This window comes from Balaenoptera musculus, chromosome 1 (assembly GCF_009873245.2).
Source record: "Balaenoptera musculus isolate JJ_BM4_2016_0621 chromosome 1, mBalMus1.pri.v3, whole genome shotgun sequence".
NCBI classification, from domain to species: Eukaryota; Metazoa; Chordata; class Mammalia; order Artiodactyla; family Balaenopteridae; genus Balaenoptera; species Balaenoptera musculus.
In genome coordinates, this window is record NC_045785.1 from 25190421 (window position 1) to 25209632 (window position 19212).

At 44.5% G+C, this 19212-nt stretch overlaps 1 protein-coding gene and 1 non-coding gene across 9 annotated transcripts in view; both read right to left on the reverse strand.

Moving 5' to 3' along the window:
* SPOCD1 (SPOC domain containing 1) overlaps positions 1–10450 on the reverse strand; it is a 40520-nt gene extending 30070 nt beyond the window's left edge. For 7 of the 8 annotated variants that reach the window (XM_036834969.1, XM_036834959.1, XM_036834942.1 and 4 more), the window contains exon 1: positions 8660–9301. The gene's annotated coding sequence lies outside the window, so the exon portion shown is untranslated. Of the gene's footprint in view, positions 1–8659; positions 9302–10416 lie in introns of those variants that run through there. The other variant, XM_036834951.1, reaches the window with a different exon arrangement.
* Positions 2167–2238, reverse strand: TRNAK-UUU. The gene has a single exon. It is a non-coding gene; the product is annotated as a tRNA-Lys (tRNA).
* Positions 10451–19212: the final 8762 nt, after the last annotated feature.

The following is a 19212-nucleotide window of genomic DNA, read 5'->3' on the forward strand; positions in this document are numbered from 1 at the left end:
CCACTGCACCATCAGGGAAGCCCTTTTTTTTTTTTTTCATTGGTTGCTGTTACAGTCTTCCCTCTTATGGGGGATTCGGTTCCCCAACCCCCAAGCACACCAAAATTCCCGAATGCTCAAGTTCCTTATATCAAATGGCACAGCATTTGTATATAACCTATGTACCTCTTCCCAAATACTTTGTCATCTCTAGATTATTTATAATACCTCGTAGAATGTAAATGCTGTGTAAATATTTAGCATGTGCCCAGCAAATTCAAGTTTTGCTTTTGGGGACTTTCTTGAAATTTTTTAAAAAATATTTTCCATCTGAGGTTGGTTGAATCCAGATCTGGAACCAGAACATATGGAGGGTCAACTGTATCAGTTTAAATAATAGTCTTAAATGTCTGTTTCTTCTTTAGATTGTATCTCTTGACTCTCCTTGTGAAATGAATAATTTCCCTTGATTTCCCCTCCTCGCTTCTGCCTTCCTCCATCAACTCAACCTTAACTTTTGCTTTAAGGTTGTTAGCATGTACATTCTCTCTTGTAAACATAATTCAGTTTGCCATACTTTGCCTGTATGTATTTCTTAACATTGAAAACCAAATGACATTTATATCATTATGACTATGTAAATACTTTCATTTCAGAACCAGGGATTTGATAGACCTCACTGAGAGGGAGATGGAATTCTCCAGCACTAAACCTGTGACATGTGAGGCTGAGAAGCTTCCAGGTTAATGAATTACTACACCCAGTTAGAATGAATACATTTCGATATATGTAGATTAACATGGATGTATCTCAAAGACATAATGTTGAATTAAAAAAGCAAATGTTAGTGAGCGAAACTGAGTGCTGGGTATATGAAAACTCTCTATACTAATCTTCAATATTTTCCTTTAAATCTAAAACTCTTCTAGAAGATAAATTTTAATTAAAAAAAAAAAGGAAGTTGTAGTTTGATCCATATTGAAAACTCTTATGATACGGCTGCCAGGGTCACAAATGAGGTAAGAGTTGAGATTGGATGTCACCAATGACCACAATTACTGCTCTAAAGAAAAAACTTTTTGGAGTGAGATGACCTCCCACTATGGAATGTCCTGGCCATGATGGCAGAGACGTGGACCAGGGCCCCTAAGACAAAGTGGACTGTTATTCTGGTCCATTCAGATAATGGATGTCTCCCATCACTGGGCAAAGAAAGGGGGAGTGAAGGTACCACGTGGCATAGAGGATAAAAGGACAATGGTGGCTAATACAAATAGTGCTACTTCAAGCCAGGGACTGGTCTAAATCCTTGACCTATATTAATCCTATGTTTACCTCTTTTAATTTACCTATATTAATTCTTACACCAAGTCTAAGAGGTAAATACTGTTATTATCCCGATTTCATTTTTTAAAATGTACTTATTTTTATTATTTATTTTATTTTTGGCTGCGTTGGGTCTTCGTTGCGGTGCGCGGGCTTCTCATTGCGGTGTCTTCTCTTGTTGCGGAGCACGGGCTCTAGGCGCGCGGGCTTCGGTAGTTGTGGCTCGCAGGTTCTAGAGCGCAGGCTCAGTAGTGGCGCATGGGCTTAGTTGCTCCGCGGCATGTGGGATCTTCCTGGACCAGGGCTCGAACCCGTGTCCCCTGCATTGGCAGGCGGATTCGTAACCACTGGGCCACCAGGGAAGTCCCTAGATTTTCTACTCCTTATAACATTTGGTGAAATTCATTGGAAAATTATATGGTGCCATTTGGTGAATGAGACATTTTACTACTACTTTGATTTATTAAATGACTATTGGTTTGTTCAGTTCTATTTGTTTTTGAAACAATTTTAGTAATTTATATTTTCCTAAAATTTGTCCATTTTATCAAGGTTTTCAAATTTAATGGCACAAAGTTGTCCATAGTATTCCATGATTCAAAAGATCTATGTTGTATCAGAGTTATATTCCCCTTTTCATTCCTAATAATGTTTATTTGGGCTTGTTCTCTTTCTCTCTCTCCTGATCAGTCTTTCTAGGGTGTTTTTCAAAGAATTAGACTTTTGTTTTGCTTGTTATCTCTGTTTTTTTGTTGTTGTTGTCATTATATATATACATACATATATTTATTCATATATATATATATATATATATATTTTTTTTTTTTTTTTGGCCGCACCACACAGCTTGTGGGATCTTAGTTCCCCAACCAGGGATTGAACCTGGGCCCCAGCAGCAAAAGTGCTGAGTCCTAACCACTGGACCGCCAGGGAATTTCCGTTGTCATTATATTTTCTACTTCCTTATCTTCTGCTCTTTCTTTCATTACTTGATTTCTTCAACTTCCTTTGGTTTACTATTGTTCTTTTAATTCCTTCTTAACCTGAACCTTCAGCTCATTTTAAAAACTATTTTTATTCATAATTAATTCATTTAATGCTATACATTCTTCTCTAAGTACTTCTTTAGCTGCATCCTACAAGCCCTCATAGGTAACGGTGATGCTTTTTCGTCATTCAGCTATAAGAATTTTATAATTTGTTATAATTTACTCTCTTATTCATGGATAATTTAGAAGTTTATGGGTGCATTTAGGGTTCAAATAAATGAAAAAATTAAAGCTACCTGTTATTATTGAAAATAAATGTAATTTTACTGCATTGTGATGAGATAAAGCGGTATATAATGTTGACTTTGAGAAATGTTTAAGATTTCCTTTGTGAGCCGTTAATATTTGTTGTGTGCTTCAACTACTGAGCCCGAGTGCCACAACTACTGAAGCCCACACACCTAGAGCCTGTGCTCCGAAGCAAGAGAAGCCACCGCAATGAGAAGCCCGCGCACCTAAACAAAGACCCAATGCAACCAAAAATAAACAAATAAATAAAAATAAAATAAAATAAATTTTAAAAATATTTGTGTGCTTGAAATAATGTAAACTCTCAGTTTAATGGTGTAAGCTTTTCTTGCCTCTTTATATATTAAAGGTTTATAACCACGTTTTCAAATCCATAGTAATCTATAGCAATCTGAATCTGTAGAAATCAGCGTTCAGTGCACAAGACAGAGAAACCACTCCAGGTATTTTAAGCAAAATGAACATTAAGTTTTTACGGAGTCATTGGAAGGGCTGTAGGAGTGCACTTGAGGTTGCGTCTCTGGGATGCTAGCTAGCCCTAGAACCACGTTTACGATACACTGTTGTAACAAGCCAAAGAGTGGGACACAAGCACTGCCAACACTGACACTGCTTCCTAACATTCACAGAACCAGAGGCCAGTCATTGACACAGAAAAACTAGATGGCTCTAGGATTGTGCTTGTAAGCAATAACAGCCCAAGGAAAAGGACAATGATCTCTGCCTCTCATCCACCTTCTAGATCTTGCACTGTGGCACCAAGTGGTGGAAACTAATCCACATCTGGAACACTAGCTGTGAGAGACTCTGGGAAACAGTTTTTAGCTTTCCATCCTCTGCACACTAGGGTGTGGGAATAGATGCCAAGTGAGTCCTTCCACATTTTCCTCTATAATATATTAATTTTTCATCTACTTGATCTATCAATTTCTGAGAGGTGTGTTTTTAAATCTCACACTATTATTGTAGACTTGTCAATTTCTCCCTTTACTTCAGTACGTTCCTGCTTTATATACCTCAAAACACTTTTTAAAGTGCATACAAATTCATAAATAATTTTAAATCTTTTTGGTAGATTATAACTTTCATCAGTGTCAAATGTTCTTCTTTCTTCCTATTAATGTTATTTTGCTTTAATTCAGTTTTTCTGATATTAATATGAATACATTTTTGCCTTTCAGTCAGTATTTACCTGGTGTAATTTTTCTATTATTTTCAACCTTTATGTGTAGTTTTGCTTTTCACTATTCGTCTTGTAAACGGCATATAGTTAGGCTTTAGAAATCCAATCAGAGCCTCTTTGTCTCCCATTAGTGTGTTTTACCTATTCATATGATTGGGACGATGGATATATTTGGTCTTATTTCTACCATTGCTCTTTATGCTTTCTTATCGCAAATTCTCTGCTTTCTTTTTATTCCTTTTTGCCTTCTTTAGGACTTGTCAAATTATACTTACCCCCTTTATTTTCCTCCACCAGATTGGAAATTATATTTTCCTACTTCTAGTCTTTAACAGTTACCCTTACATTTATAACATATGAACTTTCATTTATATTTATCCAAGAAAGTCTACATTGACATTTTTATTCTTCTCCCAAGTAAGACAATTTCCTTTAACATGATTTCACCCCTCCTAAAACATCTCCATTTCTTTGCTATTTTAATTTCACCCTTTTTTCCCTTTCTTTGAAGACGTATAAAATTATTCTTTAACTTTTTTACGGTCAATACTTACTTCAATTTATCACCAGGATTTTTTTCTTTTTTTTTTTTCCTCTCGGATGCTTCTTGCATTAAACCCATAGAAGTGAAACTAGAGATGGAGTAACCACATGGGAGGATGCAGACAGGATCCAGGCGTCAGATGGTTTCTTTAGAAAATATCTATTGAACATTTGCTATGGGTCAGGACTTTCTGTATATTATCTCATTTAATATTCTCATCAGCTCTATAAGGCATCATTATTCACTTTTTACAGAAGAGGAAAGTTGAGGTTCAAGTAGGTGAAGTAACTTCCCTAGGATCATGCAAGATCTGGAGAGAAGTAGAGCTGGTAGTTCAACTTCAAGTCCAACTCCAAGGAAAGAGTATTTTGGTTTCTGGGAGGGTTTTTTTCCCCCTGCTAATAAGTCACTTCTCTTGGAATAATTTTAGGCTCCCAGAAAAGTTACAAACATAATATAATACATAATTAGGTTTATCATAGTCATTGAGTATATAGTACACATTCTCATCACTGGTCCATACAAGGCCTCCCTTAAATTGCTTATGAATTTATGTATTTATTTTAATAATATAAAACAATCCATGGAGCCACTGCCCAATACGAAAAATAAAACACTGATAAGAACTTGCATCTACAGTCTGGTCCTCCACACTTCAATCCACCCAAAATGAATTTGAATCCTGTGTTCAGTGTTCTCTTGCTTTCTTTTTTATGTAGTTTTATCAAATCTATATCTATTTCCCAAAGGTATATTTTTTTCTAGTATTCAATTTTTATAAAAAGGGTACCATGTGGAGTGTGATATCTGGTGATATACTTTTATTTTAATTAATTAATTTATTTATTTTTGGCTGCATTGGGTCTTTGTTGCTGCGCACGGGCTTGCTCTAGTTACAGTGAGTGGGGGCTACTCTTCGTTGCGGCGCGCAGGCTTCTCACTGTGGTGGCTTCTCTTGTTATGGAGCGCGGGCTCTGGGGCACGGGCTTCCGTAGTTGTGGCACGTGGGCTCAGTAGTTGTGGCTCACAGGCTTAGTTGCTCCGCAGCATGTGGGATCTTCCCAGACCAGGGCTCGAACCTGTGTCCCCTGCACTGGCAGGCATATTCTTAACCACTGCGCCACAAGGGAAGCCCCTGGTGATATACTTTTCTTAATATATAAATTTATTTAATTTATTTAATTATTTTTGGCTGGGTTGGGTCTTTGTTGCCCCGCGTGGGCTTTCTTTAGTTGCGGTGAGCGGGGGCTACTCTTCGTTGTGGTGCGCAGGCTTCTCAATGTGGTGGCTTCTCTTTGTTGTGGAGCACGGGCTCTAGGCGCGCAGGCTTCAGTAGTTGCGGCATGCGGGCTCAGTAGTTGTGGCTCTTGGGCTCTAGAGCGCAGGCTCAGTAGTTGTGGCGCACGGGCTTAGTTGCTCCGTGGCATGTGGGATCTTCCCTGACCAGGGCTTGAACCCGTGTCCCCTGCATTGGCAGGCAGATTCTTAACCACTGTGTCACCAGGGAAGTCCCCCTGGTGATATACTTTTATCACTCAAAATTATGTTGCTAAATTCCATCCAGACTGTTGCATTTAACCTTACCGCATTCATTTTGACTGCTGTATAATACTCCATCGTATGTTATTCTAGAATTTCTGTGTCTGTTCTCCTGCCAGTGCTTCTGTGCCAACAGGAACATTCTTGTATCTCCTGATGTACACGGTAAGATTATCTCTTGAATATGAAGATAGGAGTGGAATTGCTGGGTCACAGTTGTCTTAGTTTGGGTCCCCTAAAGCAGAGCCTGAGACAAAAGGGATGCTGATAATTTATTTGAGGAGTCATGCCAGGAAGCAGGAGAGAGTGAGACAGGGAAGGAGGAAAATACAACATAAGGGAGAAATATTGAGGTGACTGCTAGGGGCTGGTTCCCAGAATTGTGGGCCTGAAGGATGGACAGCAGGGGCATTTATCTGCAGGCTCCTGAGCCCCATTGATCAAGGGATGCCCCCGGGATGTTAACTTCCCTACGTTTCTAGCTGTGCTTGTGGATGGGCAGAGTGCTGCCACCCCCAGCCACCCAGTGGAGAAAACCCTGGGCAGAAAACAGAAAAATGTGTACCTATGCTGTGTGGGGAGCTGTCAGCACACGTGAGTCCTGAGCTGGGCGGAAGGGGATTACAGCTGTGGCTTAAAGGTGAACTAAGGGGATGTGACACTGGCACCAGAGGCGACTACTAGATAGAATGGGTGAATGTTGGAGTTTACACACTAATGCCCGACTGTGTTCCTAAGTAGTTGTGCCAACTTACACTCTCACCACCAACGTGGGAGAAACCCAATGACTCTGCATCCTAACAGTCCCGTTTTCTCGCTTCTTAATGACCACTTCTTTTTTTTTTATTTTACTTTTATTTTATTTTATTGAAGTATTTACAATGTTGTGTTTATTTCTGCTGTACAGCTAAGTGACTCATTTATACATATATATACATTCTTTTTCATATTCTTTTCCATTATATTTTATCATGGGATATTGGATATAGTTCCCTGTGCTATACAGTAGGACCTTGTTGTTTATCCATTCTATATATAATAGTTTGCATCTGCTAATCCCAAACTCCCAATCCATCCCTCCCCCAACCCCCTCCTCCTTGGCAACCACAAGTCTGTTCTCTATGTCTGTGAGTCTGTTTCTGTTTCATAGATAAGTTCATTTGGGTTAATGAACACTTTCTAATTCTTAGTAGCCTGCCTCTCTCTTTCTCTCTCTCTCTCTCTCTCCTTCTTCTTTCTTTCCTGCGATAAATATTTTTGGGGGGGGCATATATTTCCTTTACATTTTTAAGGAAAAACAAATCTTTTATTTTTTCAAGGAGTAGTTTATCTGTTGAGAGTGTCAATTGCCTGGGACTTCCCTGGTGGTCCAGTGGGTAAGACTCTGTGCTCCCAATACAGGGGGCCCGGGTTCGATCCCTGGTCGGGGAACTAGATCCCGCATGCATGCTGCAACTAAGAGTCTGCATGCCGCAACTAAGACCCGGCGCAGCCCAAAATAAATAATAATTTTAAAAAAAGAGAGTGTCAATTGCTACAGAAGAACCTGGAAATATAAAGACTAAGAAAAGGCCCAGCATATCACTTGTATGTGGAATTGAAAGTATGACACAAATGAACTTATTTACGAAACAGAAACAGACTCCCACACACATAGAAAACAAACTTATGGTTACCAAAGGGGAAAGGGGGTGGGGGAGGGATAAATTAGGAGTTTGGGATTAGCAGATACAAACTACTATCTATAAAATAAACAACAGGGCCCTACTGTATAGCACAGGGAACTATAGTCAATATCCTGTAATAAACCATAATGGGGAAAAAAAAAAAAAGAAAGAAAGGGCCCATCATGAACCCCGGGGGGTATTGGTGACTCCAGCAGGAGTGGCGGGGGTGGGTGTGCGGGTGAGAGGTGAGGGTTGAGTTGATCAAAACTCAGAGGGATAAGGGGTGGGGTGACAGAAGGGAACCAAGCTGGCGGTTTGATAGCAAAAGGAAGGAGAGGATTGCAAGGTCAAGGGGAGAGGATTTCCAGAAAAGGGAGCATTGAGTTTACAGCCAAGTGAGAAGGAAGCAGGGAAGAGGGGATGATGGAGATGCAGGAGCAAGGGGCTGCCTCAGTATTTAGAGCATGTGGGCAGTACAGCTCTCTCCTCTTGTGCAAAGGGCACTGACTTTGGAGCCAGCCAGATGTAGGTTCAAATCCCAGGGCTGCCATTAGTGAGAGGGCGGCAATGCACCTGGCAGAGTGACGTGAGGAGCACCTAGACCAGTAGCTACTCAACACTTGGTGGTTCTTTCCCTCCCTTCCCCCTCCCAAAGTGTCTGAGGCCCAGTCTAGATTGGCAAGCTGGGAGGTGACACTTGGCTGAGTGGGCTGCAGGGCCGGAAATTCCATGCATCGGAGGAAGGGAAGGGGATGGGGAGAGCTGAGGCCTGGAGCCCAGATGCGAAGAAACAAAGGGGCTCCTGAGAATCAGGGAGAGACAGAGTGCTGATGGAGGAGGCCGAGGTGCTGCTCATATGGCAGGGAAGTTGCCACTGATTGAGGGCTCCGGGGCTGGGCCTTCCTGGCTGGGCACCAGCCGAGTGAGTAGATGTGGAGTCCTGACACAAAGGGCTTTGTCCTCCCTGCCCAAGAGGCGCCATCTCCACTCCCAGCCTCTAGCCAGCCGCTGTGGCCCACGCTGGGTTCCTGCCCCACCTGGTCCTCCTCCAACATCCCCCTCCCAGTGTCCTGGGGTCCATCCACTGAGTCCTCCCAGCCAGAAACCTGGAAGTCAGACTTACCTCTCATCAGCCATAAGATCTATCAATTCCACCTCTCCCTCTGCTTTTCCCAGCAGTTCCCAGGGTTGGGGGCCTTCCTGGGGCACCAGGCAGCTCTCATCTGGCAGGATTCCCTCCAGGCAATTACTCAACAGGCTGGGCCTTGGCTCTGCTGTTTCCCTCTGGCTACCACACTGGATTCCACTATGGATTCATCTAGGGGGAAGCTCAGTCTTCACTCCCTGAGATGAGCTGATTTTTGTAAATTGGCTTCTCCAGCAGCTGGGGAGGGCCAGAGAGGACGAAGTTCATTTTCCATGGATGCCTTTGTGCACTTTCTTCCACCTGGCTTCACAAGCTGTGGAACCCAGGGAATGAAGGGACTGATCTGGACCACACTGAGCAGCCAGGAGGCGAGCCCCTGGAGGGAGAAGTCACTGGGAACTAAGCTTCCCCGGAGGCACCCCCTGCACGGCCAGTTCCAGACCAGCTCCTGCCAGCCAGCAGCAGCAGTACTGCTGTGCACTGCACGCCCCAGCCCCAGAGATCTTCAGCAGAAGGCAGCGGGGCTGCTCGCTCATAGATCACCGTGCTGTACCCTCCACCGAGCCCGGCCTGGACGGGCCTCTGGCTCAACATCGCTCCGCCCCCCAGGTTCCCTGATTTGCTGAAGGACATGTTCCAGGTTGTTGACTCATGAACTGGAAAACCAGAAGCAGACCCTCTGGGCCCCAGGCAAGAGGCTCCAGAACACAAGTATGCAGCTCCTCGTCCTGAGGCTTGGTCTCGTCTGAAGGTGGAGATACACCACTGTATCTCAGGACTCTGCTGAGGCTGCCAGCTGCCTGGACCCCAGCCCCAGGGACCTCCTCTAGGCACTTTTGCTCCTCTGACTCAAGGTCATGCCACTGGACACTGTGAACTCTGTAGCCAGGGATCCCAGTCAAGGTTGCTGGGCACTGCTGGGCCTCTGACAGAGCCCTGCCAAGATGCTGCTTGAACCCGGCTCCCCCTCTAAGACCTGGGCCATGGTTGAAGGGACTGGATTTCCCGTGCCTCTGAGCTCCTAGCAGCTGAGGCGATCAATGGCCAGATGCTCCAGGGCTCCTGATCCCCATCCCACAGGGTCGTGGACAGACACAGTCAGCAGTAACCCCGGGCTGTGGTCGCTGCAGGTGGACATGCCTGTTTTTATGCAAAGCTGCTGGCACCCTGCCGAAGTCTGCTGATGGACACACGTCGTTATCAACATGACTACTTAGCACTGTCGACCTTGATCACCTGGCCGAGGTTGCGTTTGCCAGGTTTCTCCACTGAAAAAGTTACTCTGTGCCCCCCTGCCCCCCACCATTGTACTCAGGAAGGCGGTCACTGTGTGCAGCCCACACTTAAGCAGTGGGGGGTTATGCTCCGCGTCCCTGAGGGCGGAATGTCTACATCAATTATTTGGAATTCCACATGGGACATTTGTCTCTTCTTAATCATTTATTTACATCATTTATTCAATCATTTATTTGTATCCGTAAGGACTCATGGATATTTACTGTACACTTTGGGTTGTAATCCAATGCTACTTTATTTCTTTTGTCACTCAAACTGGTCCCGCTTTGGTCACCGGGAGCTCTTTCAATTGGCTCCTATGTCCCTTTGACATTTGACATACCCCCATTATTGTATGTGTGTCAGGGGACGGGTATATTTCCTATCTCCTTGGAGACTTTTGATGTCAGATATCAGATGCAGCTGAGACTCAGAGTGACCCATCCCCCTTCACTCACCCCTGCCTCTTGCTCCTGGGCTTCCACATCCTGAGCCCCGGCTGCACCTCTGACCATGGGGGACCTCGAAGCTGCTGGACACACCTGAACTTTGGACCCTGCCCTTTCCTCCCTCCCCAGCCACTGCCCTGCAGAAACAATGCCCTTTCCCCTGGATGAGTCTGTCTGCCAGTTCCGGCCCCAGAAAACTTTGTAACCGTAGTGACGTAACTGTTGTCCTTATTGTGTGTGAATAAACTTATTTAAAGAACAAAACAAAATAAAAATTCTGCCTCTCTATGATCTTTGCAACCTACCTTATCTTCTTCATTCCTGGACTTTAGATAAATGTCCTTTTGCCTAAAACTGTTTTTATTACTTGCCCTCCCATCTGGTCAGGGTAGCATCAAGGTCTCTGCAATCAACCAGACTCGGATTCCAATCCCAGTGGCCCTGGGCAGTTACTTGACCTCTCAATACCTCAGTTTTCTCATCTGTAAAAGAGAAATAATAATAGCCTCCAAACAGCTACCATTGAATGAGCCCTCCAAAGTATATTAGGTGATAACTTATGAGATGCCCCTAATACTCCTAACACACATAGTAGGTGCTCAATAAACGGAAGCTATTACCACTATTAGTAGTGGGAGTAGTCCCAGTCTCTCCCTCAAATCCATCCTCTACTTCTAAAGCTCATACATAACAATATCACACTTCCACTCACAATCTTTCCAGAATCCAGAATCCAGAACCCCCTGGGATTCAAGATCTTACAGAATCTTGCCCTGCTCTAGGCCTTGGCCTCATCTTCCTTCTCAACCCAAATCTCACTAGACTAGTCACTGTTCCCCAAAGAGGCCTTGCACTTCACACTTCCTTGCCTTTGCCTGTGCTGTTCCCTCTGCCAGGCTTTCTTATCTGGAGACTCCCAGGTTGGAAAGAGCATGGACTTAGAGTCCCACAAACCTGGGTGTAATCTGCATTTGGACCCTGACTCTGCAGCTTATCAGCCATGTGACCTCAAGCGAATTCTCTAACCTCTTCAAACCTCATTTTCCTTACTCATAAAATGATGATGATAATAGTAGTCATTTCACAGGAATGTTGTAAAGATTTCAGTAGATAATCCATGTGAAGCATGTCGCATAATGCCCAGCACACAGAAAATACTTAATAAATGGTCCCTGTCTCTCTTCTTACTAATATCAGGCAGCCAGAAGTTGCCTGCTCTGCCAGGCTCTGTTTATTGATGGATTCAAGGCTAAAAATAGAACTGCAGCCTTGGGGAGTAGGTCCTTCTGGAGCCGGGAATTGATGCCCTTGGTACGGTGGATGGGGAACGAGCCAGCTTCTCCCTCTGGGGGCTGCTCAGAGGAACACAAATCTCAGTGCCTCTGGCCTTTCTTCATTATTCCCAGGGCAGGCATGTGGAGGTTGGACCAGCCCAGGCTGACGAGCTCTCCTAGCAGAGGGTTCTGCAATCCCACAAGCTGGCTTCTAACTCCAGAGCTGACATTCACTGGCTCTGTGACCTTGGGGTGGCAACTCTTCCTCTCTGAGGATCGTTATTACTCCTAGCCCGGGAAACTGACAATGGTAATAACAAACAGCTTACACGCACAGGGGCATTGAAGCCAAGGACCAGCTCTAGGACTCTGGGTAATGACTCCCCTCTCTGAGCCTCGGTTTCCATATCTCTGAAATAAGCACAGTAGTTCTGACCTTACAAGGCTGTCATGAGGGTCTAGAGAGGCCATGGCCAGCAGTCGCTGACAGCAGTGGAACCTGATGGGAACCTGAGTTATCTAATGGTGCATCTTCCCACCTGAGGGTGTGAGGAGCTGAGACAGAAATTCATTTGAGCTATCTGTAGCTATTGATCCACCAGCTTTGGAAAATGCAAAGAAATGCATCCAGCAGAAAAACACCTCATGTCTTTTGCTGCTAACAGGCAGGCCCTGCCACTGGATAGACCACTTGTGTGCAATCGACTTCCCTTGCTGTCAGTTCAGTGCTCTGGGCGAGTTGCCTTGTCTCCCAGAACAAGATGCTGAGTTAACTAAAGCAGATCCTGAATTGCGGGCAGGAGTCCCCATTTTCCCTTCTGCAGTAGTAGTCTTAACAGTGAGGTCAAGGGCAAACAGCTGGCTTCCAGGGGCATTGAGCCCTCCTTCTCCACAAAGACACAAACGTGGGGGGCTCGGATGCCCCACAACCTCCAGGCTGCACAACCCGAGTTGTTTCTCCCCTTCTTCCCTTCCTGCGACAGGCCCTGTCAGGCTGTAGCCCTCCCTTATTTCTGACCATGAGATGGATACAGAATTGCGTGACAGTAACATTAACAAAAATACACAGTCCCATCGCCTTGCAGTCCTCAGGGCAGGAAGATAGTAGAGCAGTCGCTGCAAGAGATCAAGAGCCTGGGACCAGGGCGCCACATTCAAAGGCTTCCTTCCCAGCCACCTGCAAACGGTGCCCCTGACAAGGGGAGAGGAAATCGTGTTCTTCCACATGAAAGATGGAAGACTGGCTGGTCACCTGAGGCCAACAAGCCCTGTAGGACTGAACCCACTAGGCAGGGGGCGCTGATCCAGTGGCATCTAGGAGGAGATGCTGGCTCTGGATTCTCACTCTCCTGGGTTTGGATCTCGGCTCCCCCACTGGGGAACCCTGGGCAAACCCCCTGGTTTCCCCGGTGTGCATATTTATTTGTTTGTCGGCATATTCACAGTATTCTTGCTTGCAGACAGTGGAGTCCACTCTGGCCAATTTAAGTAGAAAGAGAATTTACTTAGGGATGTTAGGCTCATTGGATGATGGAGAACTGAGCTCTAGATGCAGCTCAGGCGCATCTCCAAGAAGCACATCTCAGAACTTGGACTGATGGGAGAGCTGCTTCTGCCGTCACAGACCCCAGAACCAGTACTGCCTTGGCCACCACCCAGGCCAGCAAAAGGTGTGCCCCACGCGTAGCTGTTCCCACACATAGCCCATCTCCTGGCTGGTTGGTCTCAGGGGGTGAGTGTGATTGGAGGAAAGTAGGTCACACGTCGGTACCCTTCAAGGGGGGCTGACTTCTGCTTCGGGAAGGAGAAACTCAAGATATAAGGGCTCATCAACATATAGAAAGGAATTTTTTAAACTGTTAAGCAGTGATGAATGACAAATGTTCAGTACATCTTTCTTGTCTGTTTCCCCCACCTTGAACGAAAGCTCCATGGGGCAGCTATCTTGAATGTCCTGATCACCTCTGTATCCCTAGCACCTAACATGGAGCCTGTGATGAATACACAGATAAATAAAATGTGGGTAATGAAAGAAGCACCTGTACTTTGAGGCTACCGGCCAAATTACAGTCTCTCAGGGGGGTCACAGCTTCATGCCTTTGGAAAAGCTGCTCCTTCTTTATGGCATGCCCGTTCCTCCACAGCCCCTTGCCTGAGGGTGAAGTTGTCTTCATCTTTCATTTCTCAGTTTCGACACCTCCTCCTGGAGGCCTTCCTTGATGTACAGCTCCATCCCTACCACTGCTGTCCTCACCACCATCACCTCTCTGGGGATGCCCTGGGGAGCTGGTTTAGTCTGGTGGTTAAGAAGGCAAGCTCTACAGTCTGACTGGCTGATTTCAAATACTGGCTTCAGCTCTTACTAGCTGTTGGAGCTTGGAAAAGTCTTGTAATCATTCTGAGGGTCGTTCTCCTCATCTATCAAGTGGGGATAATAACAGTATTTAAGTCACAGAGTTGTTGTGTGGCTTAAATGAGAGAGTGTATGCAAATTCTTAGAACGGGGCCTGGCGCAGAGAGAGAGCTCAGTCCACTGCTGGTGCTGGTGCAACCCTTACTGTTCTGGCACTTACTGGGGCAACATCGTGACTGTTCATGTCTGTATCCCCAACTTGAGACCTTCTGGAAATCAGGAGATGGGATGTCCTTTACTCCCTCCCCCCACCTCTCCATGTGCCTCTTTTACACATGGTGTTTGTTGGTTAAACAATGAACTCAACCAAAGAAATCACAAACACAAAGACTGACAGATGAAACACTTAAAGTTTGTCTATTAGAAAACAACTAAAATTAAACTGTCCCCAGGGAGTGGGGAAAATGGCAAATGGTTAATGTCTATATTATGTAAAGATTTCATACACAGCAATAAAAAATATCTGAATTGCTAAGAGAAGTCCGGACAAAGGTCATGAGCAGGCAAGTCAGGTGAGGAAATAGAAGGAGTAAGTAAACATGGAAGAATATTCAACCTTCAGTAGGAGAAATACAAATGAGATACCAATGAAAGCAACAATAATATAGAATACAGAATTCGGTACGGAATTACTTACAACACTGAAAAATATCCAATAGCAGAAGAATGGCTACATAAATAATGACACATTGATTCAGTGGCACGTCCACTATGAAATAATCATGAAAATGTTGAAACAAGTGCTTAGGATACAGTAAGTGTACAAGCAGACTGCAAAATTAAATTTAAAGCATGATCACAAGTGCAAAATGTTCATCTGGACTTGATGAAGCCTTGGCAGAAGCTTTCTGAAATTTTCAAGAAAATGAAAACAGTTGCCTTGATTTAAAAAAAAAAAGGAGCTTTGCTAAGTATCCACCATACACCAGACACTATGCCAAACGGCTTCCACATACGTGATCTCACTTACTTCCCCAACTGTCCCCAAATCCCCATGAGGTAGAAACTGTTCCCCTTTACAGGTTAGGCAACTAAGGCAGAGAGAGGGGGTCAACAGGCTGCCCGAGGCGGTACAGCCAGGAATCGGCGAAGAGGGCTGCCAAGCCTGGTGTGCTGGACTCCAAGCCCAGGCCTGTTTCCAGCACATCAGATGTGTAAGATGGATGGGGTCCAGTGGCTTTTCTTTCTTTTTAAACATTGCCTTTAGTGCTGTTTAAAGGTCCTTTGTGCAATCAAAACACAATTAAAAGAACAACCGAAGCTGTCTCAGGAAGGCAGCTTAGCCCTGTTCCCTCTGGAGAGTTCTGTGGACCAGTGCCCCACCCCGCCACTGGCTGACGCCCTAACAATACCAGGAAACAACACTGCTGAATCTTCTGTCCCTCTTCATTGGATTAAACACTCCTGGGGAGGCGCCTGACCTTTCTTCACAAAGACCCTCCTTCCATCCCAGAGAGTCCCAGGAACTCTGGCTACCCCTGCAATGGGGATCCCAGTACTATTGTCAGGATTTCAAAAGGCCAAATGGAAATTGTGCTTGCACCCTGAACAAAGCCTCGTGGGCTACTGAAGTGCCCAGTTTCACTGCTTGGATGGAATTAGAGCAGCATGGGGGGGGAAAGATCACGATGTGTCCTGACTGTGCACCAGAAGGAAAGGTGATGAGCACTGGAGCATTTGACAGGGTTGTGGAACCCCAGCTGGGAAGTCAGGGAGAGCTCCTTGGGGAGGTGACTTTTTCAGCTGAGATCTGGAGGATGTGTAGGAGTCAGCCAGGTAAAGAGCAGAAGGAAGGGGGAGAAGGATGAGTAAAAGCCCCGAGGCAGGAAAGATCTTGGGCTTTCAAGGAAATGAAAGAGTGCACTGTGGACAGAGTGGAGGGCAAGAAAACGAGACCAGAGAGGTCAACAGAGGCCGATCCCACAGAGCTCATAGACTCGACGGGCAGCCGCCGCAGAGGAGAGAAGTGGAAGTATTCATGATGCAGTTGGAACGTCTTGTTTGAAAATGATAAAGTTGGTCCTTCCCCACTTCTCTTCCCAGAAAGCAACAAAAAGGGGGGGAAAGATGCAAAGGCCATCTTTGAGGAAACCAGGAGAAATCTGACAATGGAATCACAATTCGGTGGAAAAGCAGATAACAGCAGGGCAGGTTGGAAAGGGGCTCAGGAGGAAGCAGAGAATTCATCTTTCAGCGTGAGATGGTGAGGGGCATGCCACCAGGGAAATGGAATGGATGGGGTGGGTAGAGGCCCGCATCAGGAGCTTCCCTGGACCTGCTTGGGTTTCATGAAACAGAGGAGTTGAGGCTGAATTAAGAATCACACATATATACACTACCAAACGTAAAATAGATAGCTAGTGGGAAGCAACCGCATAGCACAGGGAGATCAGCTCTGTGCTTTGTGACCACCTAGAGGGGTGGGATAGGGAGGGTGAGAGGGAGGGAGATGCAAGAGGGAAGAGATATGGGAACATATGTATATGTATAACTGATTCACTTTGTTATAAAGCAGGAACTAACTAACACACCATTGTAAAGCAATTATACTCCAATAAAGATGTTAAAAAAAAAAAAAAAAGAACCACACAGACAAATGAGGTTTGGGGGAGGGGAGGGACTCTAAATGGCGAAAAGCCCTATCATGATTAGCAACCAGGTAAAGGCTCAAAGAACTCATATACACTCCTGAGTCATAAGAATAACTCCTGCTATCCTGAAACAGCTCTGGCCTCTCCCCAGCATAAACCTCTTGCAAACAGCTGGTCCAGGGAAAACTTACACCTCTCAAATATTAGTAATCAACAATGAACCATCTCAAGTGCGGTACACAGATACAAGAAACAAAAACAAGAGGACAAGAACAAGCAAAGGCATCAAATGAAGAACCAAATAAACAAAAACCGAAGAACATTCACCAGAATAAAAACAAACCAAAACAAAAATCCTCAATGAAGCATTTATTTCTACAAAACAAGAGTACAGAGAAGAAATCTAAGAGCCCATGGAAATAACAGCAAGATGACAAAAGGAAATAAAACAAGCTGTCAGGGTTCAGGGAAATTACAATGTCACAGAAATGAAAGCCAAGGTGAAAGCAGCACAAAAGAAACAGACTCTGCTGAAACACAATAATGGACAGAGGGGAGAGAAATAAGGAGAGTGAGAAAAATGAACTGAAAAGTTTTTTTTTTTTAATTTAACTGATGAAAGAAAATGACAAAGAGAAACCGTATGTACCTAACAGAAGAAGTAAACCAAAATAATGGCATCAAACAATGATTACAAGGTATAATTCAAGAAAATGTTTTAGGGAAAAAAAAAAAGAGACATTAAAAAGTAAATGAGACCCAGGAAAACTGACTCGAAATGATCCTCACCAAATATATTCTAATAAAGTGATGAGATTTCAAAGTTCAGAAAGAATCTTTTGGGCAACTCCATGAAAGGGAACAAGTCACTTACAAGGCGGGGACACCAGGCTGGCCTCTGACTTCTTCGTGACAGCATCCAGCATTAGAATTCAATAGAGCACCACCTACAATGTCAGCCAAGGAGAGAAAGTGTGACTCAAGAATTTTATTTTCAGCCAAACTGTTGATCCACTATAAAGGCAGAAGACAACATTTTTGAACACATGTGGGAGTTTGGAGGCTAAGGCCTAGATTTGTTGGAAGAATGGGACTTTTTTTTCCTTTTGGTGACCTGGAGTCTTAGGGTTCATTTATGTGTTTGTTCAACAGACACTTACAGACCCTTGTATGTGTTGGGGCCTGTGCCCCAGACTGTGAAAGAGTCTTATACCAAATGCTAGAGAGGGTAGGAGGAAAGCATCCTTGGAGAGGTGAGCTGGCCTTTGAAAGATGAGTGGGAGTACATGAAAGGAAGGGTATCCCAGGCAAAAGGAAGAGCATTATGCAAAGGCAGGCAGGCATAAAGGCATAGAACAAATATTATAAAATATAATTCAAGATACCATCAAGGGTGTGTTCTATAATGTTCGGACATTTGGAATGAGAAGAGTGGGTGAACCCTGAAGACATAGGATTGGGAAAGGGTAGTAGGCCTTGAATGCTGGGTTTTTGTTTTTGTTTTTAATGCTTAAACTTTACCCCATAGGTAATGTGGAGTTCTGGAATGGTTGAAGCATGAAAACCATTGTTTAGTTGCAAGAAGAAAAGGATCAGAGGTTCTGTGAGGACTCAGATTTCACCATTCCCAGATTTTCTTAAGCTAGCATTCATCTTGGATGGCGCACATTCTAACCATTCTTTTGAAAGTCAGGAACAAGGCAACGTTGCCCACTATTACTGTTTTTGTTCTATGTTGTATTGAAAGTTCCAGCCAGCACAGAAAGAAGAAAAAAAGTAAAAACTTAAGGATTACTGTGAACATCTAAATATTGTTCATTGCTGAGTCAAGGAGTGTGCTTGTATATTTCCTTACTTCTGCATCTTTATGTTTTTCCTGGCATTTTAAATTATCTTTCCTTTGTTCTTGCCTTTATTATTGAGAATTTTCCCAACAACTCAGTCAGGTCAGTAATCTTATCCGCATTTTACAGAGGGAGAAGGAGGGGTTGACAAAGTCCACAGCCGATACACAGTAGAGCTGGGGTCTTACCTATCTTGATGGGATGACTCTCTCAACTCCTAGGCTGGCTGTACTCAGAGAAGGAATACATACTGGGGAGATGGTGGTGTAGTGAGGGTGTGACTCAGTCATTTGATCTTCACCAAGTTCACGAAGAGGAGGATGGTTGCAGGAAATCCCAAAGGGCACCTAATCAGTGAAGATTCTATAAAAAGATGGATGGAAGGCCAGCTACTCTGGCCAATATTCAACTCCCCATAGGGGCCAAGCAACCTCTCTCCAGCCTCAGGACTTTTGCACATGCTGTCCTCTTGCCTAGAATGCTCTTCTCTGCTCTTCATGTGCCTGGCTCCTCCTCATCCTTCAGGTCACCACTTCATTCCCCTCCTCAGAGAGCTTCCCCAGTTACTCTTCATCTTTACTTCCCTGGATTGCTCAAGGCTTTGTTACCAAGTGAGGCTCCCTCCTCCCTGAGGGAGGCTGTTTCTTGGAGGCTTCCTAGGCCTCATGCAAAGAAGCCCTGGG